This window comes from Apodemus sylvaticus, chromosome 1, assembly GCF_947179515.1.
Source record: "Apodemus sylvaticus chromosome 1, mApoSyl1.1, whole genome shotgun sequence".
Classification (NCBI taxonomy): Eukaryota; Metazoa; Chordata; class Mammalia; order Rodentia; family Muridae; genus Apodemus; species Apodemus sylvaticus.
This window is the reverse complement of record NC_067472.1, coordinates 198,743,067-198,759,871: the sequence shown is the minus strand read 5'-3', so window position 1 is coordinate 198,759,871 and position 16,805 is coordinate 198,743,067. Positions and strand designations below refer to the sequence as shown.

Genomic DNA, 16,805 nt, shown 5'->3' with positions numbered 1-16,805 from the left:
GGAAGTCATCAACAGTTGGACAGATTCTAGCTCTTTGCATATAGCCCCATGAGCCAGACAATGAACTTTTCCAAGCACAAGCCCTGGTAGATACTCTGACTCGTGGCTAACTCCAGCACTGGGCAATCTATATACGGTACATAGAAAAAACAGTGTTTCCATGCCCTGCTTTCCAGAGATTGCAAAGCCAAGCCATATCCTAAGAGTTAAGGAAGAAAGCAAATATGTCCATTGGCTAAGATCACTCACTCTATAAGGCATAGTGACAAGTTACATAAAGATGGAATTGGTCAAAAATCCAGCAACTAGAATTCTTACCTTAATCATTATAAATAGACATTTATTGCATTCAGTGTTCACCTGCTGTATGCCAGATACTGTGAAAAGGATCAAAATTCCCCTACATACATTCCATTTTTCTTTTCATAAGCCTTATTATAAAAATGCAAATAAATAAAAACACTACATACCAGACCCAAAGCCTATGTAAGGTAATGAACTTATGTTCTGTTAGAACTGCAACTCAAAGTAGAATCTATGATTTTTCATATTAAATTTTACTCTTTAAATATTGAATATATTTTATGTATTCATCTAATAAAAAAAAGCCCAAACTCTATGACAACATTTCAATCAGAAAAAACTACTCTGTTCCCTTAACTCATCAATGACCTGAAATCAATGACCACATCATTCCCTTGTGCTTAGCTTTTCTTCATGTTACAGGGTATCCACAAGTACATTTGTCAACATCTACACATACGTTAGTGACTTGATTCTGCATGAGAGAAAAGATGTGATTCATTTGTTTTTGAGGTCATGTGACCTTGCTTAATAGTGTAGATTCTAAGTCCTATATATATTCTGATTTCTCCATTATATATATGTATATAATCTATATCAGTGTGTGTGTGTGTGTGTGTGTGTGTGTGTGTGTGTGTGTGTGTGTGTATTAGAGTAGATTAGTATCCATCCACTTGACCTGAGCGAGCAGGAACAGGGGTCCTGAATGACAAGGTGTTGAGTGAAAGACCAGGGATAAGAAATAAAGAAGATGAGAACAACGATGACAAAGGCTATAGTTAGGACCAGGAGCTCTTCTATAAGCCTATGATGCAGTCCAAGCAAGTTTACTAAGAAGTACAGTATTTGAGATACTATTTGTAGCCAAAGTCAGATCATGTTGACGGAGAGAACAAGAGATACCTCATATGTATGTGTGTGTGTATGTGTGTGTATGTGTATGATTCCCATTTGTATCAAATACATTTCATTTTGTTTTTCATAAGCCCCATGAGGTAGGTACTAATGAGGTAGGTACTAATATCAATGTATCTCCCTTATCAATGAGGAAACTAGCAGGATGAAATCACTTGGCCAAATCTTGTTGAGGTGAAAATTTAAGACTGAGTAGGTCTACTTTCAAAGCATGTACTCACCTCAACTGGCTGTGTTGTTTCATTTTTACCATTTCCTTGAAAATTGTTAAATACTATCTTGATTCCTTAAGAAGTAAAAGTATTTGTCAATTGTTTTTCAATCTGAACACCACTTAACATGAATCTCTTTAGGGCTTGGGGAAATTATTTCCCAGAAGAGTTTAAACCAAAAGAAATCTGGGAATACACCATTTTTAAAATTTCAATAATCTACCAAGTTTATCCTTTTTGTAGTCAGCTTATCATTTTATGTACAATAATTACATATTGTACAACTAACATGTACATTTTCATGCTTTTAGAATTTGTTTTAATTTATTATGATATTTCTATGGAATATTATGTAGCTGTTAAAAAGAAAGAGAAAAATGTCTATAAACATAGTGCCAACGCTCTGCTGTATTTAATTTGCGAAATTATTTTGAGGTAGAAAAAAATTGGGCCACAAATACAAATACTGATACTTAAAATTTTCTGTAAACAAGTTTTTGAGTTATCCTACATGATCTTTTTAAAATCATCTCCAAGCAAATTTCTTGGATCTCCAAGAAAATCACAAAAGGTGCAGAAAATCCTCACTGTCTGTGGCATTACTGTCTAAAGTATAAAATAAAAAAAGAGGACAAAGGAGAGAAGAGCCCGATACTGTGGCCTGGACACACAGATGACCAAACAGAGTTACAGGGTTTATAGGTCCAAATAAGCTAAGCAACTTCGTTTCTTCTCTGGAGGAGGCTGGAAACAGTGCCCATGTCTTCAGAGTTATACCATTTTAAACAAAGTCCCCTCACTTCCTGACTTCCGGGTTAGTCAGGCAGGCATGTACAAACCCTAAGTGGAAAGAGAAGGTGTAAATACTTGCTCTCTTAAAGTCCCCAAATCAGTGCAAGTGTTGCTAGCTGCAGTATGAATGCAGCAGAAATAATCTGGTCCTGAGAGGACTTGTGACAGCACTCTAAACAGGAAGGCATCATGAGGAAGTACACAGGAGCACTGCACCTTAGACAGACAGACGCAGGAATTAATAAGAGGTGAGATTATATAGGTCAACTGCACAGGCCTTGAGACTGGAGAACCATGCTCTTCAACCAGTCAATGCAAGCTTTGTGGTTTTCTAGGAACAATGGGCAGTGAATATAAGAAGAGAGAGAGAGAGATCGAAACAGTAAGTATTCGGTTGGCAGGGGTTGGGGTGAGGGTTGTATGTCCACATTCCCACAGAATACAAGGTACAGGAACAAAAGAGCTTGCTGTTTTTCTGTATGCTACAAGTATATAAACACTTGGAAATACAGTATATTTAAACAGAAAAGGGAAAGCCCATGACATGGTAGCACCTGAGGCCCCTCCACCTGCAATTAGATGAAATAAATTAGCAATTTACAAGTACTTCCATTTTAAAAAGATCATGTAGGATAACTCAAAAACTTGTTTACAGAAAATTTTAAGTATCAGTATTTGTATTTGTGGCTCAATTTTTTTCTACCTCAAAATAATTTCGCAAATTAAATATAGCAGAGCATTGGCACTATGTTTATAGACATTTTCTACCCTATAATCCCAAATGGAAGCTCACCCCAAAACAACAGCACCTATGGCTTTGCTATAAACTACAGAGACACTACGCCCAGTGTTTACATCTCTATAGGGGATCACCTGTCCATGCTCTTTAGGAAGGAGCCTCTTTCCAGAACTCACAGTAAACTACTAAACCAGGAGGCCAGTGTATATGCTCGCTCGCACAAGCACTTAAATCTTTGTGATTTTGCACACTCAAGAGCCTTCCTCTCAGGCCCCAAACTCAGTGTGTGTGAATCAGACCTTTGTTCTCATAGAACGGTTCCCTGCCCATTTCAGAGTTTTGTTAACAAACAATTAAACCTCCTACTCGTCAGGGCTTAAAAGCAAATTCAAGTGTTTAACTTCTATAGTCTTACCACATTTGGCAAACTGCCCAGTATTCAAAGGTATTTAAGAAATTTGGATGAAGGAATGAACACTAGATGAGGAGAGGGGCTAAGCCCAGGGTGTGCTTCTCCAGGCTGCTCCCTCAACAGCACTGGAAGCCTTTGCTGACTGAGCACCTTGCCTTGTTTTGTTTGTTCCCTCAGCTCCTCAGCCTGTCAGAGCATTCATCATTAGCCAGTAAAGACTCACCTGTAAGATGAGGCATCTTCATTACTGAATTTTGTCGTTTCTTTTAAAGTTTCTAGTTAGAATCATATTTTAAAGGTTTTCAGATCAAAACAAAAGGAAAATAAAATAAAGAACTGACAAAGTCGAAGCTAAGGCCAGATTCATGAAGACGTGCTTCTAAATGTCCTTTCCTAAATATTTAACCAACTGTAGGTAAACTGCCTAGGGTACCATGAACACTTGATGCTGGCTGAGACAATGTAAAAGAAAGTCCTCCATCTTCCTCCATGATCTCTTCAACATGACATTCTAAATGCTTTTAAGGAAAGCAAGTGCTACCTCTAAGAAACCACAAATTAAAACCTTCAAGAAGAGCCTCTCTTCTGGCTGGGGATATATCTCAGAAGAAAGTGCTTGCTCAGAATACATACAAACATACATACATACATACATACCCTCTCTATATGCTCAAAGAAATGCAGCCTCTGTTCCCTCTCATAACACTTCTTTATCCCTTATACTATGGATTCATCAATTACTCTTAGTCACAACTCATAAAAAGATGTAAATGTTTTTCTGGAATATAAGCTCCTTCATGGTATATTTTCCTAAGCAAATTGTTTTGTACATATTTTCAATTATTATTAAAAATGTTTGCCAGTGTGGGTGGATATGGATTGTACCTCGAACATGCATGATCAGCCCTCTACCACTAAGCTGTCTAACATTATTCTCCTTTTAATATGACAGTGTAAAGATTCTACTTAACATACAGAATTCCCATCTGAAGGCAAAAATCAACTGCCATGCAATGTTTTTAAGAACACTTTTAAAAATTATGCCTTAAAAAAGAAATGAATATGACAAGGACATATGCTCCACTATGTTCATAGCAGTCTTATTTATTATAGCCAGAAGCTGGAAAGAACCCAGATGTCCTTCAACAGGGGAATGGATACAGAAAATGTGGTATATTTACACAATGGAATACTACTCAGCTATTAAAAACAATGACTTCATGAAATTCTTAGGCAAATGGATGAAACTAGAAAATATCATCTTGAGTGAGGTAACCCAATCACAAAAGAACACACATGGTATGCACTCACTGATATGTGGATATTAACCCAAAAGCTTGGAACACCCAGGAAACAATTCACAGACCACATGAAGCTCAAGAAGAAGGAAGACCAAAGTGTGGGTTCTTTGATCCTTTTTAGAAGGGGGAACAAAATACTCAGAAAATACTGAGAAAAGGTATGGAGCAAAGACTGAAGGAAAGGTCATCCAGAAACTGCCCCACCTGGGGATTCATCCCATATACAGTCACTATTGTGGATGCCAAGAAGTATATGCTGACAGGAGCCTGATATAGTTTTCTCTTGAGAGGCTCTGTCAGAGCCTGAGAAATAGAGGCGGATGCTTGTAGGCAACCATTGCACTGAGCACGGGGTCCCCAATGGAGGAGCTAGAGAAAGGACTGAAGCAGTTGAAGAGGTTTGCAACTCCATAGAAAGAACAACAATATCAACCAACCAGAGCTCCCAGGGTCTAAACCACCAACCTAGGAGTACACATGGAGGGACCCAAGGCTCCAGTCACATATGTAGCAGAGGATGGCCTTTGTGAGGCATCAATGGAAGAAGAGGCCTTGGTTCTATGAAGGCTCAATACCCCAGTGTAGGGGAATTTGAGGGCAGGGAGGCAGAAGTGTGTGTGTGTGTGTGGCATACACTCAAACAATCAGGAGCGGGTGAGATTTTCTGGATTTTCTAGCTGGGGGGAGGGAATTGGGAAGATTGAAATGTAAATAAATAAAATATCCAATAAAAATTATATGAAAACAAACAAACAAAAAAAGAAACGAATTTAGACGTCATTGTTCCCCTGCTATCTGTAGTCCAAATGAAGCTGTGTGACAAAGGGTTACCTTCAGGTGGGAAACTGTTTGGGATGCCTTTGTTTCTTTCTTGAATTCATTCTGATTTACTAGTGCCCAGCATGATAAAGAAATATACACCAGTAGAAAAAATGTTGAGTCTGGAATACTTTTAATGTTTTCACTTCCCTCTTGAACCAAAACCTCCATCTTTAAGTATAATTATTTGGTGACTGAAACTTTAAGGAACATTAAGAGAGTCATTACCATATCAAAGCATTTGAACAATGCCATCAGTGTGCTTTCGGGCCAGCCAATTAATCAAAAGAGGTTTCGTGAGGTTGTACATAAAACTTAGTGTTTTAATCTTAGAACTAAAATTCTCATGCACTCTTGGAAATCAAGTATTTAGATTGTATTTAGATTCTGATTCTGTGCTGACAACAACAAAAGACATGGTGTTAAGTAAACACAGCCTTAAAAAGAAAAAAACAAAACACAACTTGGCGTTTGTATATAACAAAGTATCAGAAAAAGTGTGAGTTGCCCAATGAACCAAAACACAATGCAGCCTTCATGGCTACAGCCAGTGAGCTCTGAGCAAAGGAAGGGGATTCCACAACCTCCTAAATATGCTCTCAGTTAGATCCTGGATGAGCACTGTAGTAGTGATTAAAACTTATGATACTGCAGAGAGCCTTATGTCAAGATGTTTCCACGTTCCTTAATGTCGTGTGAACATCCCAGGTCAAATACAACATGACACTAATACTCTGAAAGTAAAGAGGATAAACCAGAAACTATTTTAACAGACTTAACAGGGTCCTCTTTGCAGTGGTTGTGGGAAAGACATGGCAGAGGCTGAACATTAACAACGGTTGTTAAAGTTACCACTTCAAAAAGATTTCAAAGTATATTTTTTTAAATCCTGAAATGCATGTCCTGGTAAATTTCTATATAAATTTGATTTACAAATTCCACTGAAAACGTGACAGAGCTGGCAGAATAAATAACTGCAATAAATCATTATTAAATAACTGTAAATCTTTGTAATGACATAACGCCTAACTTAAAAAAATAAAAGGAGGCAGCAATGAACCTTTAGTAGAAGAAAAGTACTCTTCACACAGGAAAGCAAATTGCAAAACTTACCATGCCCACATCGCAATATGATTCAATGACTAAACAGGGAAATACAATTCACATAAATTGTACTGAAGCCTACAGCAGAGCTGAGCTTACTATCCTATCAAAACAGTGTATGGCAAGGGGTAACACGCTCCGGCAGCTCCCACTGACGATCACACGCACAGCAGCTAAGTCTTACAGGTACAGCTGCATCCAATATTTTGTTAGACAATAAAAACATATTCCAGGTATCAATCAACAAGCGCAGTTTGTCCTTTCTCCCGAAGTTTCATAAATATTCTGTAGCAATAATTTATCAGCCTGCCACACTCTCTTCCCTCCATACGCAGCTCCACCCTACTTCAAAATAAACTTTTTCAAAAGATGTAGAGTTACATTCTTTTTGATGCAGAGCAGATGGGTAGCTACAGTAGTAACCCATTACTTTAGATACCGCTTCAAGTAAATCACTCCAAACATCTCTGCATTATTGAGCTCTCTGAAGCTTTTCTTTGTCAATGTTCAGAGGCTTGGTACCCTGTGGCAACCAGCAGGGTTCATGGCTCTAGCCAGCAAGATGAACTCCAGCAGATGACAGGCCTCAGAGTTCCTGCTCTCGACCTATGATTGCGGCCTCTGCCTCTCAGGAAGGGTAAATTATTAACCAACACTTTCATGGGAGAACTGTCTAAGACAAACCCATTATAACTGTGAGCCCACCAAATATTTCACAATATCAGTTGGTAAAGTCTCTGTCCAAGTCACCATTGCTTTCTCTTGATTGTATTTATACTTCAGTTCCCCAACACTAGTCTTCATAAAATGGAAAGAGATTCCTGAAGGCTACCTCTTCCTACTTTTCTATTTGTCAGACCCGGTCAGCAAAAGCATTTCTTCATAGGAAGCCAACCCCTGCTTCTTTGAATCCTTTTAGATTTACCAGAACAGGAGGCTGATTTAAGCAGGTGGCTCCAGGACAAAAGATATACAAACTGATCTATGTAATACAGTAGATGGCAGACAGTCCTAACTTTAAACTAGATCAAAAACATTTTGCAAATGAGAATTTTTCCCACCTATATGTCCTTTTTCAATTTGTTGCAGCAACTAAGATAGTCATGAAGTGAGTCTACTCTAGACACACACCTGGAGCTCCAACTTGGTATTTCTGCCCAATAAGACACTTCCCTCTTCACCGTCACTTCCGAGCCACACAAAACCATTCTCTGTGCATCCCCCACTCTCCTGGGAGAGAAAAGCATCTGTGCTATGGTTTCAAATCCAACACATTCCAGATCAAATAAATAAGCCAGTAAACGGATACCTAACTGTGTGCGGGGGGCGGGGGGGGGGGGAGGATAAACATCTACAAGTTATGTGTGGAAACAAATGAAAATATTTCCAAATAAGCAAAAGTTCAAAGGAGGGCAGCAAGACAGAAGGAACGAGAGGATTCCAGGTCTCAAGGGAGGCGCAGGAGCAGGAGAACAGTCAGCACACCCAAGAGACTCAGAGAAGGTACAACTCTGTGAGTAGCACAGGCCAAGGGGAGGAACCCCTAAGCACACACACTACTGCAGAAGGCACAGATCTGGATTACAAGTGTTGGCAACCTATATATTGTACCACAGTGTTCAGGAAAAGCACTAAAAGATAAAAATAATAGCCACTGCTAGGATTATGACTCCTGGATCAACCACTTAAGAATGATTTACTTGTGTTAAATCTATGATTACACAGCAGAAGAAATGACCTCCTTTCTCCCCTCACTTTCTGTGTCCCAACATACCAGCCTATCCAGCTACCAACATCCAGTTGAGGGCCACAAAGCCCTATCATCAGCCTACATAGGAATGGCCCCCAAAGACTCTGTGTTTAAATGATTGGGCCATAGGGAGTTATTGGCACTATTACAGGGCGTGGCTTTGTTCAGAGTAGGTGTGGCCTTGTTGAAGGAAGTGTGTTACTATGTAGTAGGCTTTGAGGTCTCCTGTGCTCTAGCTATGTCGGGCATGACACACAGTCTCCTGCTGCCTGCCTTGGGATCAAAATATAGACCTCTCAGCTCCTTCTCCAGCACCATTCCTGCCTGGTCTGCAATCTGCTGTGTTAGCCTCCATGACCATAATGGACTAAACCTCTGAAACTGTAAGCCAGCCTCAATTAAATATTTTCTGTTAGAAAAGTTGTCATGGCATCTCTTCATAGCATTAAAACCCTAACGAGACAATCGATTTCTACACAACAGATGAATTTTCTAGTGTAAAGCCATCTCCAAGGCTCTGTGCAACAGCAACTTCAAACCTGACTTCTCAACTCTGCCCACCTTAGCAAGTGATGTCATCCACCACTCTGAACTCGGAAATGACTTTTTCCTTTTATACACACCACTCTCTCCTTCCTCAATTTTGTAAAACAAGTGTTTCCTTGGAGACATAGTGTATCTGAGTCTTTCCTCTAACCTTTGGAACAGAGGTAAATCTCTCTAAGGATTGAACCCAGTCTCTAGATTTATAGTATAGAGATAACACCAGTATAGAGATGGTAAGATTTGTTACTTAGCAAATCAACTCAACATATGTATAAATGATTGTCTTGGATCCAAATATTTTCATGGAGATTTAAGAGAGACTATCCCAAAGGGGAAACACTTTATCAATTTTAATTTTATTATTTTCACCTACTTTTCCCTAACTTTTCAGCTGTTTTGAGCTACCTTACAAGTGCATACCTTTCAATACCTACTCAGTAATGTGTGTCCTTTCTTGATGAGAATGTGTTTGTTGTTTTTGTAGCTGGCAGAATGATTGCATTTCCCAGAAGCCTTGTTGTTCTTCTAATACTTTTCTTATGCAATCAATCTCTAGAGCCTTCCAGTATCTCTACCTTCACTTACTCTCTAGTCCACTAGCTACATCCCAACAGGCATGCACTTTCACAGTTAAAATAACCCCCTGCCTCAGCTTTGTGGATTTGCATTTTCTCCTTTTGAACTGATTTTTGAATTAAAGCTGAGTCTCCCAAATCCTCTAAAAGGAACATGATTTTCAACCTCTGCCAACCTTCCCAGTTTTGATCACCTGACTCCTCTCCCAGTGACCAGTGTTTCTACCAGTCATCTCACATAGATCTCATAGAATATCTATGAAGGTGTTCTGAATTCATTCCATTCGAGTACCAAAATGTGTTGTTATCAGTCTCAATGTAAGCAAGTCTTATAAATTATCACCTATTTAGTGTTATACCAAAATAGCTTATATCTTTATAATATTTAAATTTTGATATTTGATAAATATTTAACAAATTAAAAACACAGTTAAACCCTGTCCTCTTTCTTGTTCTTTTCCTAGGTTCTTTGTTGTATTTGTCACTAAATACAACAATGGTAAAGCTCTTTGGACCTATATCCCCACTATTAGCGGAAAGAGACTAAATAAATACTTCTGAGTTTATCCTTCAATAGCTGGGCAGAACAGGGACAGAAACTGCTTAAAGCTCATTTTATCTTTATGTACTTACCTATTAGATATTTATTCTAATCTTAGATATCCTGCCATAGTAGAGTATCTTGAATCCTGTCATTTTGCAGGCTTCCTGCATTAGGTTTGATTACTAAACAGGAAGCAATGATCATAAAGATTCCAATGCCTTACCACCCCTGCTTTCTGAAGAGCACTATGTGAAAACAGATAAACTCAGGCCCTGCAGTTTGAGTCCAGTAAGTCCTTATACAATTTCTTGATAATTGTTGAGCATGACATAATTAGAAATGCCCTCATGTGTCAAAAGGGTGGAGATGGTGCTTCTGTATGACAAAACCAGTTATGTTTGGTTATGTCTTCAAACTCATTTGTCAAAACTACATTCGTGGACAATATCAATGCAACTGTCAATGAAATCCTGCTCTTCTTAGCAATCATCAGATGTTGGTTATATATTTGACACCATGACACTATTAAAATGATTTTTTTCTTTGTCTTGATACCAGGGATAAACACGGACCTCAAATATGCTAGGCAAGCACGTTATCACTGAGATGCATCCCTGGCCCAGCAACCTCTGATTAAAAGATAAAACCTATCTATGAAGATGTTCTTAATTCATTCAGTTCATTGGAGTACCAAAATGGGCTGTTACCAGTCTTCATGTATGGAAGTCTTATAAATTACCACACATTTTTTTACAATACCAAATAGCTTTTATTCCTTTATCATATTTAAACTTAATATTTAACACATTTAAAACACAGTAAGGTACATACATGGTCCCCATAACAAGTTAACAAAATTCCAATGTCTTTAAACAAGAGAAACTTACATTCTGTTGGGCAGGTCTCACTGAGCCAAACTCAAAGTGTAGCATCTTCAAGAGGTGCTAATAGACAATCTGCTTCCCAGTCCTTTCCAGGTTCAATAGGCTGTCTGGATTACGTGGCTTGTGCCCCCTTGTTCTATCTTCACAGGCAGGATGCTATATCTGACCATTCTTCCTTCCAGTATTATAGCTTTCTCCCTCACCATAGCTAGAAAAACTTCATAACTCTTAACTACCCATGCAATTAAATTAGGTCTACATAGATTACCCCAGAGTACCTCCCTCATCTCATAGTCCTTAACCTTAATCACATCTCTAACATATCTAAGGTTAAGATTTGCAGGCTCTTTTATTGTCAATGTATGTGGTGTGCATGTCTATATGAAAGTGTTCGTGTGTGTCTGTTGGTATGAAAGGTCGATGTTGGATGCTTGCCCACCTATTTCTGCAGGGTCTCTCAACTGAACCCAGAGCTCACTGGTTCACTTAGTCTAGATTATGAGCTTATTCTAGGCATCACTTGTCTCTGCTTCCCAAGCACCGAAATGACATGTGGACTGTTATCAAGTAGTCCTGACATTTATCTAGGTACAGGGGATCTACACTCATGACCTCATGCTTGAATACCAAGTACTTTTACTGCACACAGCAGCATGTGCTGGGTGCAATTTGCAGGTTCTTGATATTTGCACACAATGAGGGGCTATTGTACTGTTGACCAGACAATCTACGTAAAATTTTCAAGTCAACATCCTCACAGTGAGAATTTACAGTATTCCTAACTATTATGGTGTGGTGTATCCACCTTGTCACAACAATTAAAAGCTTCAAATAATCAATTAATTTTATAGTCACACATATATACACTTAAAAAATACCTAAAAATATATTTATCTTTCACTTGGATGGGTGAAATATTCTGTGATCAGTTTGTTTGTGTTCCACACAGTGATTCCTGAGCAGATTTGTTTTCATTTTAAAGTCATAAATTCTAGGAAACTAATTCATCTAAACTTTGTTATCATACCTAACTGCATAGTAACAATTTTCAGATTACACCAGAAAGCAGCGTAGAGAAACAGTGTGCCAATTACACATTACTACTCCAACAATAGGCTATAGCTTCACACTTCAACATTACGAAGTATGATTTCAGCACTGGAACGTTAGACGTTACACAAATTGTACCTAATATTTTTGCTTTGTTATAAAAAAGGTTTTTTTTTTTTTTTTTTTTTTTTTTTTTTTTTTTTTTTTTTTTTACCACAAAGAAGGCTTTACCTAAAGCCTGTTTAATCGGGGACACAAACTTACTAAGTCAATGGCATCTGAAAGGACTTTAATAGAAAGGTATTTTATTAAGGCTCATAGGACAAAAACCAATCAACCAACAAACCAACCAACCAAACAAGCCCTACAAAGTTGATTTTCTTTAATTTGTTTTTACCAAGACATTTTACCCTCCAGTTGGAATGTAAGATTACTCACTAGCATCAGTGTGAATGAATGTTAATATTACCCACACAACACAGTGTCAACATGCATCCTCAAGGTGCATTTTCTACCAGGCCACTTATTTACAATCCAGTCTTATTGTTTGCATATTTTAAATCTGTGTAGGCATGCCACTGTAACACTGAAGGCTACAAGTAACATAAATTTAAAATACTTCAATTTTTAGAATCAGAAACTCATGAGTTAGGTATATTAAATTTAATTTGTAATATGAGTATATTAATTTTTATTCGATATATTTTTTAATTTACATTTCAAATGATTTCCCCTTTTCTGGCTCCCTACTCCCTGAGAGTCCCATAAGCCCTCTTCCCTCCCCCTGTTCTTCCATCCACCCCTTCCCACTTCCCTGTTCTGGTTTTGCCCTATACTGCTACACTGAGTCTTTCCAGAACCAGGCCACTCCTCCGTTCTCCTTGTACATCATTTGATGTGTGGATTATGTTTTGGGTATTCCAATTTTCTAGGCTAATATCCACTTATTAGTGAGTGCATGCTATGATTAATCTTTTGAGACTGGGTTACCTCACTTAGTATGATGTTCTCCAGCTCCATCCATTTGTCTAAGAATTTCATGAAGGACTCCATTGTGTATATATACCACATCTTTTGCATCCATTCTTCTGTTGAGGGATACCTGGGTTCTTTCCAGGTTCTGGATATTATAAATAGGTCTGCTATGAACATAGTGGACCACGTATCCTTATTACCTGCTGGGAAATTCTCTGGGTATATGCCCAGGAGTGGTATAGCAGGATCTTCTGGAAGTGACCTGCCCAGTTTTCTGAGGAACTGCCAGACTGACTTCCAGAGTGGTTGTACCAATTTGCAACCCCACCAGCAGTGGAAGAGTGTTCCTCTTTCTCCACATCCTTGCCAACACCTGCTGCCTCCTGAATTTTTAAACTTAGCTATTCTGACTGGTGTAAGGTGAAATCTCAGGGTTGTTTTGATTTGCATTTCCCTAATGACTAATGAAGTTGAGCATTTTTTAAGATGCTTCTCAGCCATCCGAAGTTCTTTGGGTGAAAATTCTTTGTTTAGCTCTGTACCTCATTTTTAATAGGGTTATTTGGCTTTCTGTGGTCTAACTTCTTGAGTTCTTTGAATATATTGGATATTTGCCCTCTATCTGATGTAGAGTTGGTGAAGATCTTTTCCCAATTTGTTGGTTGCCTATTTGTCCTTTTGATGGTGTCCTTTGCCTTACAGAAACTTTGTGATTTTCTGAGGTCCCGTTTGTCAATTCTTGATCTTAGAGCATACACTATTGGTGTTCTGTTCAGGAACTTTGCCCCTGTACCAATGTCCTCAAGGGTCTTCCCCAGTTTCTTTTCTATTAGCTTCAGTGTCTGGCTTTATGTGGAGGTCCTTGATCCATTTGGAGTTGAGCTTAGTACAAGGAGATAAGGATGGATCAATTCGCATTCTTCTGCATGCTGACCTCCAGTTGAACCAGCACCATTTGTTGAAAAGGCTATCTTTTTTCCACTGGATGTTTTCAGCTCCTTTGTTGAGGATCAAATGGCCATAGGTGTGTGGGTTCATTTCTGGATCTTCAATCCTATTCCATTGATCCTCCTGCCTGTCACTGTACCAATACCATGCAGTTTTTAACACTCTTGCTCTGTAGTACTGCTTGAGGTCAGGGATACTGATTCCCCCAGAATTTCTTTTGTTGTTGAGAATAGTTTTAGCTATCCTGGGTTTTTTGTTATTCCAGATGAATTTGAGAATTGTCTTTTAACTCTATGAAGAACTGAGTTGGGATTTTGATGGGTATTGCATTGAATCTGTATATTGCTTTTGGCAAAATGGCCATTTTAACTATTATTAATCTTGCTAATCCATGAGCATGGGAGATTTTTCCATTTTCTGAGATCTTCATCTATTTCCTTCTTCATAGTCTTGAAGTTCTTGTCATACAGATCTTTCACTTGTTTGGTCAGTCATAGCAAGGTACTTTATACTCTTTATGGCTATTGTGAAGGGTGTCATTTCCCTAATTTATTTCTCAGCCTGCTTATACTTTGAGTATAGGAAGGCCACTGATTTGCTTGATTTGATTTTATAACCTGCCACTTTGCTGAAGTCCTCTGTCAGCTGTAGGAGTTCTCTAGTGGAGTTTTTTGGGTCACTTAGGTAGACTATCATATCATCTGCAAATAGTGATAGTTTGACTTCTTCCTTTCCAATTTGTTTCCCTTTGACCTCCTTATGTTGTCTAATTGCCTAAGCTAGTACCTCAAGTACAATATTAAAAATATAAGGAGAGAGGGGGCAGCCTTGTCTAATCCCTGATCTTAGTGGGATTGCTTCAAGTTTGTCTCCATTTAGTCTGATGTTGGCTACTGATTTGCTGTATATTGCTTTTACTATGTTTAGGTATGGGCCTTGAATTCCTGTTCTTTCCAAGACTTTAAGCATGAAAGGATGCTGAATTTTATCAAATTCTTTTTCAGCATCCAATGAAATGACCATGTGGTTTATTTTTATACCAAGAAAAATATAAGCCACTTCTATTGGGGGAAGAAATGACATGAAAGTTACCTAAAATGACATCTTAGCAAGCTACCAAGTATTCAGCTTCCTTTAATGGCTCTTAGAACATATACTCAGTATTAGGGGGAATATAAGTAACTAAAGTGTTTAATATTATCTGCACCCACATGCTGAGTCTAAAACATGAATCTTCAAAATACCACGGTTTGTGGTCTGAACCTTAGCAGATTAAATTTTATTCCTTGGGATTATTTCCATTTAAATGGTATTGGGAAAAGGGCAGTGAACAGAAAGAGTAACAAACTCTAAGGAAGCTTTGGACCCTGAGGGCAGCAGGGAAGTTGAGAAATTAGGGGACCCCTCACTATCTACTCCTAGCTCCTCCATTCCCACAGCCCCAGCAGTCGTTGCTCCTGTTCATTCCCCTACCTATTTCAAAAACCACCCAGGCGTACCACACAGGGAATGAAGGAAATATAGCACTGTCCATGAGGTCACGAATGGATTCTCAAAGAGACATGAAGTAGCTCAGAGGAGAATATGACCATGGAAATCACCCAAACTGTGTTTGAAATGTAACAGGAAATGAAGCTGCTCCCATGGAATTTGGGGAGCAGATGGCAACAGGGAAGAACAAGATGGGTGCTGCTGAAACTCTTCATAAATAAATAAATACATAAATAAATAAATAAATTCAGGTAACGCTGAAGAAAAAGCTTGCCTGACTCTGATCAATAACAAATCATCACACATGAGTGTGATGTATATATACATATATGTATACACACACACACACACACACACACATATATAATTCTTTAGATGTAGAGGCAGTTTGAAACTTAAGAGATTATTCTTTATTCTGAATATGTTTTATCCATAATATCCATATTCCACTTACTTTTATAATTTCATATAACTATATTATTCCAGCAAAATGCATTATTAAATATGTAATGTGATCTGATTTTTTCCATACAAACAAATTAATTCTATAGAATTTGGCTAGCCTATAAGTTTTCTTTTATTTAAGTTAGGAGTTTAAAAAAACAAACAAATAAATCTACCAAAATTTAAAAGCAGCATATCTGTCAAAACTTTGGGATTCTAATTATTCAATAACTAGTATAAAACCCAAATAATAAATGATAGGCTAGTGTGACTTTACTAGTCCTTATCTATTTCGGGCTTGTAAATTCTTTAGTGTTTGTAATCAAATATAGATGGTTTCTGACATCCATATGACATCCATGTTTTACTGGACAAAAAGCATTTCAAAGAAAGAGAGACAGGAGGGGAGGGGAGAGGAAGGGAGGGGAGGGGAGAGGAAGGGAGGTGAGGAGAGGAGAGCCAGGTGTGCCTTTAATCCAGTAGAGGCAGGTATAACTCTGTGAGTTTGAGGCCAGCCTAGTCTACATAGTGAATTCCTGCACATTCAGGGCTATGTAGAGTCCCAGTTCAGACTATGATGCTCAGTTATCTTAATTACAAGACTATTAACTATAAGGACTATGTGCATTAACTATAAAGACTCTTATTTGAGAAGTTAGTGCTTTGTAGCTGGCAAATGGTATAAGCCACCAAATCAAAAGTGTTTGAGGTGGATCAGTTTAGAAATGGTGTAAACATTATTTCAGTAGTCAGAGTATCAACGAGTAAGAAGGCAGACAAAGCACCGGCAGAGCCACATTCTTCAGTTTCAGAGAGCAGAGATAAAGGAAGGACAGGTTAGCTTCTTTCAGAACAGTGACATCTGTGAGATCAAAAGAACCAGGACATGAACTCTCTGTTCTGGGTAGACCTCCATCTTCCACTTTTTCAGAGACATCAACTTGGTGCCACCCAAGGCCATATGGAAGTCTATCGCCTTCTGGGACAGTATATGAGTTGTG

The 16,805-nt window shown here is 38.3% G+C and overlaps 1 protein-coding gene across 12 annotated transcripts in view; it reads right to left on the bottom strand.

The window, feature by feature from the left end:
- The window catches only part of LOC127674881 (zinc finger protein basonuclin-2-like), a 141,735-nt gene that overhangs the window by 75,357 nt on the left and 49,573 nt on the right, over positions 1–16,805 (bottom strand). The gene's annotated exons all lie outside the window — the stretch shown is intronic.